The sequence below is a fragment of the Vicugna pacos genome, unplaced genomic scaffold (assembly GCF_048564905.1).
Source record: "Vicugna pacos unplaced genomic scaffold, VicPac4 scaffold_5, whole genome shotgun sequence".
NCBI classification, from domain to species: Eukaryota; Metazoa; Chordata; class Mammalia; order Artiodactyla; family Camelidae; genus Vicugna; species Vicugna pacos.
The window spans coordinates 548399-553398 of NW_027328726.1; the positions used below are offsets into that span (position 1 = coordinate 548399).

General features: G+C 55.7%; 1 long non-coding RNA gene across 2 annotated transcripts in view; it reads left to right on the top strand.

Annotated features, from left to right (window-relative positions):
- Positions 1 to 2444: 2444 nt before the first annotated feature.
- Positions 2445 to 5000, top strand: part of LOC140692308 (uncharacterized) — a 2909-nt gene continuing 353 nt past the window's right edge. Inside the window, exons 1-2 of one of the 2 annotated variants that reach the window (XR_012067878.1) lie at positions 2445 to 2529; positions 2737 to 2846. This is a non-coding gene — a long non-coding RNA (uncharacterized lncRNA). The remainder of the gene's footprint in view (positions 2530 to 2736; positions 2847 to 5000) is intronic. The other variant, XR_012067879.1, reaches the window with a different exon arrangement.

Genomic DNA, 5000 nt, shown 5'->3' on the forward strand with positions numbered 1-5000 from the left:
CACTCTTTGTTTTTCTCTTGCCTAAAGGCATTTAGGATCATTGCTTTCTCCTTGACTCTGACCATCTGGATTAGGATAGGTCTCGGTGTGGGTCTGTTTGAGTTCTCCCTGTTTGGCACCCTCTGAGCCTCCTGGACTTGGATATCGGATTCCTTCCTTAGAGCTGGGAAATTTTCACTCATGCTTTCTTCAAATACCTTTTCGACCCCCTTGCTTCTTCCTTCCCCTTCTGGAACCCCTATTGTGCGTAGATGGGCATGCTTTCGATGGTCCCGTAGGTCCCTGAGATTGTTTTCGTTGTTCTTTCTTTGTTTTTCTCTCAGCTGTTCTGATTGGGTTCTTTCTGTTGTCCTGTCTTCTGGGCCACTTATTCGCTCCTCGGCGTGATCTAGCCTCCTTTGGACAGCCTTTAGACCACTTCTCATGTCAGCCAATGAGCTGACCAGTTCTCCTTGACTCTTCTTTAGAGCTTCGATTTCGTTTTTGACGTACAGTATACATCTAAACACTATCACTTGGAGTTCCTTCGGTACTTGGATCTCTCCTTTTTTGAAATCTTGATCTAGCAGGCCATCCGTGTCTATTTTGTGGATCGTGCTTTCAGGGAATTTCTCTGGCTCTTTTCATTGGGAGTGGTTCCTCTGCTTCCTCATGCTGCTCCTATCTCTCTGGCACTGTGGCTTAAGGAGTATCAGTTATCTATTGTGGTCCTTAAGGAGTTTAGGTATTTATCTAAAGCCTATAGAGGAATAAAACTTTAAAAGGGGGGGAGAGGGGGGGAGAGGGGGGGAGAGAGAGAGAGAGAGAGAGAGAGACAGAGAGAGAGAGAGACAGAGAGAGAGAGAGACAGAGAGAGAGAGACAGAGAGAGAGAGAGAGGGAGAGGGAGATAGAGGGAGACGGAGAGGGGGATAGGGGGAGAGAGAGAGACAGAGACAGAGACGGTGGGAGGGGGAGGGGGGTGGGGGAGCCGGATTTTAAAAGAATGGAGGAAGAAAAGGTTTGAAAACAGTGTACAAGCAATAATAGAAGAGCAAGTGGAAGCAGAAGAGCGATCGAGTTGAGACGTCTTCTAAAAGCCTTTAAAAAATAGAAAAGATCAGAAAATAAAACACAATTGTTTCAAAAGTAAATTTTTAAAAGGTAATCGGAAATAGAACAGATTTTAACAAGAGATAAAACACAGGATTTGAAAAGGAGGGAGAAAGAAAAGGTTTGAAGACACTGTGTAATCAATAATAGAAGAGTAAGTGGAAGCAGAAGAGCGATCGAGTTGAGACGTCTTTTAATAACCTTAATAAAAAGGAGAAAAAAAAATCGAGAAACGATATCTGAAACCTGTAAATAATCAATAACAGGAGATCTAAACCAAGAGAAGAGAAAAAGGAAAGGGGGTGGATGTTTAAAAATAAGAAGAATAAAAAGATTTTCAAGGAAACATTTAAAAGGGATTAAAACCGTCAACGTAGACGACTGTTCAAAAGTCAAGGTTAAAAAGGTAACAGAAGGTAAAACCGATAGAAGAGAGATTAAAAAAGAGAAAGGAAAAGGAAAAAAAAAGGGGGGTGGGGGAAGGACGTGTTCCCGGCACCGCGGTCGGATGCTGCGTTCCTCCCGGGAAGGAGGGTGGCTGGCTGGCCGCCCGCCCTCTCCCGGCCCCGGTCGTTCCGCTGCTCTGTGCGGCTGTGTGCTCCGACTCGGGTCGGCGGCGCTCCTCTCCGTAGGTGGGCTCGGGGAAGACCGTGGAACCGCCCCGCCCCTAGCTGCGTCCCCAAACTCGGCTCCTTCTTAGTCATGGTGGCGCAAGTTCTCTGAGGTACCGGGGCAGAAATATCCTATCTGCCTCGGGCTGTAAACGAATCTCAGTCCTGCCTAGAAGGCTGCGGAGCCCCCGGGTGCGGATTCGAGTCTCGGCCCCGCCCCCGCCCGCATGCTGCACGCCAGAGGCTATGGCGGCTGTGGCTGCGTCCCGCCTCTCTTCTCGCGAGAAGCGCCGGTGATGGCGCCGCGGATCTGAGGAGACGGAGGCTACGGCGCCCCTCCCCCCAGGGCACACCGGCCGTGTTGCTTTGCCTTTCTTTTCCCGTCATGGACGGGGGGGGGCGGGGGGGCGGGTTGTTCTGCTCTGTATCCCCTCCCGGCCGCCGCCCCGGTCCTCCGCCCGGCTCGTGCGGCCTGTCCCGGCCCCTGGCTGCCGGCCTGCGACTCGGGCTGGGTGTCGCGGGGACCCTCTGTGCCCGTTTCACTTGGATCGGTCGGTCAAGGGGTGCTCTGGGTAGATCTGAGGCTCGGGGGCGCCCCCTCCGTCCCGTCGGCCTCTCCGTTGGAGAGGGGCAGTTTTGGCGAACGAGCCCTATTCCTCCTCTGCCGCTCCCTCCCCGCGGGACCGGTCCCTCCCGCACTGTTTTGCTTTTTACTCTTTCTTTTCTCCTTTTCTCCTACCAGATTTTGGGCGTCTTTGTCTTTCGAAGAGGGCGGTGTTCTGTCGGAGTTCCGCAGGTGCTCTGATTGGCCGAGTGGGTCCGTCGATGTGAGTTTTGGTGTATTTGTGGGAGAGGGTGAGCTACGAGTGTCCTTCTACTCCGCCGTCTTGCTTCTCCGCGGGTTATTTTTGAAGAGTAGGTGCTGGGGATTGAACCCTGGGCCTTTATTTTTTGCATGCTAAGCACGGGCTGTACTGCTGGATCTCTAGGCCCTCCCCACCGCAACACCCCCCCCTTTCCCACCGCCTCCATAGTACTCGATGAATCTCCTGACTAGATATCTATGCTTCCTTGGAATGGGGCCGTCCGTTTCTTCATCGGATGGATGGACGTCTGTGGATTCATCTCGTTTCTCTCCACTGCGGTGGGTGGCATTGGGGCGTGGGGTGGGGTTGAGTGGCGTGGGCTGGGAACTGTTCTTCACGTGTAGAGGTGGAGCGGAGCGATGAGGATGGTGACTTTTTCCCCCGAGTGCTCACGCCGGGTGATGGAGGCCTGTGGTCTCACTTGGAAGAGGACTCGGGTGACTGGAACAGAGCCCGTGTGGGGTCGTTGTGGAGGGAGGAACTCCACCCCCCCAGCCCCAGCCCCAGCCCCGACACTTGTACCTCATCGAGGGACGGTCGGCCGAAAACAAATGAAAGCTGTCAGAGGTGGGGGTGGGGGTGGGGGTGAAGGGGTGGGTGTGTGTGTGTGTGTGTGTGTGTGTGTGTGTGTGTGTGTGTGTGTGTGTGTCCCCGTTCCCCGTACCACAGTCCCTGGTCGAGGCCCCCCGAGCGGAGAAACGCACGCCAGGCCGTCCGTGCTCCTGGTTGTCCGGCCGCGTGTCCCCGCCGCCCAGAGATCCCGAACCGTCCCGCTCGCTCCCCTGCCGGGTGCCGTGTGCCACCTGCCTGTCGGCCGGGCGCTATTTTAGACACTGCGAAGAAGTCGGCCGGACGGCCGGGCCGGGCCGGGCCGGGACGAGCCGAGCCGAGCACGTCCAGGCCGAGGTGGGTGGTGCTGGGTTCAGAGGAGTGGGGTACAAGCGGGAGGCGGGCGTCGATGGAGGGGAGGGGGAGGGGGAGGGGGAGCAGGGATGACGATGGGCTGGGGGGCTTGGCGTGTGGGGTGGGTGGGGGTGGGAGGGATGGTAGCCATCCTATGACTTTCTCTCCCCACCCCGCCTTTGGCAAGTCTGTTAGAGTGACGAGGTTGTGCTGGTTTCTGGCTGGTGCACACCATAGTGATTGTGTTCTTCTTTTTCCTGGTCTTTTTCAGGAACCCTCGTCCCGAGGGACTGAATCTAGTGCCCTGTGCTGCGCGGTACGACCTAGAGGTCGAATCTGCCAGGAGAGGTCTTACAAGGATCTGGAGGATCCTGGAAAACTGCTACCATCCGGAATCCTACATGGATATTCAAGATCTTGCGGATGGATGGACGGACGGAAGACGGATCGAATGGAGGCCCCGCCCCATCCCCTGGACCCCTTGGCCCAGGAGGATCGTGATGGGTCTGGAAAGGACTCTTCCGACGAGGGTCTCGGGATGGACTTTCTCGGTCCGCGGAAGGTGTTTCTGCACAAAGAGGAAGAGAGGGGCGTTCTCGGCCGGAGAGCCCGAACCGCCTCCTTTCAGGGATCCGCTCCAGTCTGGGTCGGGGTCGGGGTCAGAACGCGACCACCGACGGCTCCCCTCCCTCGTCTTGGCGCTCCAACTTGGGAAACCCTCCTCCCTGCCCCCTCACCCATCTTCTCGTCAGCCTGCCTCCAGCTTCCCCGTGCCAACTACCTCTCTCATGCTGCCGGACTTTCCTCCCCCTTGGGCCGCCAGGAAGCTCTCCCACTCCTCCACGTGCTTTGGCTTGGAATCCCTGACAAACACAAGCGGTGCTGGAGGGCGGGGCCGGGGGCGGTGGCAGAAGGACTCCCTTCATCTTATGGGAGCGACTTTTATCTCCATAGGTGGCGATTGAGAAAACACATAAAATCACTCAGAAGAATACCCATGTGTAGTCTCCCTGACCTAGATCCGTGTCTGCCTGTCTGTCTGTCTCTCTCTCTCTGTCTCTCTCTCCATTTCGCTATTCTGTGTGTGTGTGTGTGTGCCTTTCTGTCTGTCTCCCTTGTCTCTCTTTCCTCTCCTCTCCCCTCCTCTCCTCTTCCCTGTTCTCCCCTCCCTTCCCCCCTCACCCCTCCGCTCCTCTCTTCTCCCCTCCCCTCCACTCCTCTCCTCTCCCCTCGCCTCCTCTCGCTTCCCCTTCCCTCCCCTCTTTTCCCTCCTCTCCTTTCCTGTCCTCTCCCCTTTTATCCCTCCTCTCCTCTGCTCTCTCTCTCTCTCTCTCTCCCCCCCTTCCCTTCCCTCCCTCCTCCCTAACCCCCCAACCCCTACCTTCACAGGGCCTCATAGATTGAAATCGGTTTCCATGAAATGTGATGAAGAGGGAATGAAGTTTAGAATGATATCCCCATGCCATCGAAACCTTCTTCCCCAGGGACAGCGAGTTATTTGTGGTTGTGTTTGTTTTTGTTTTTCTTGT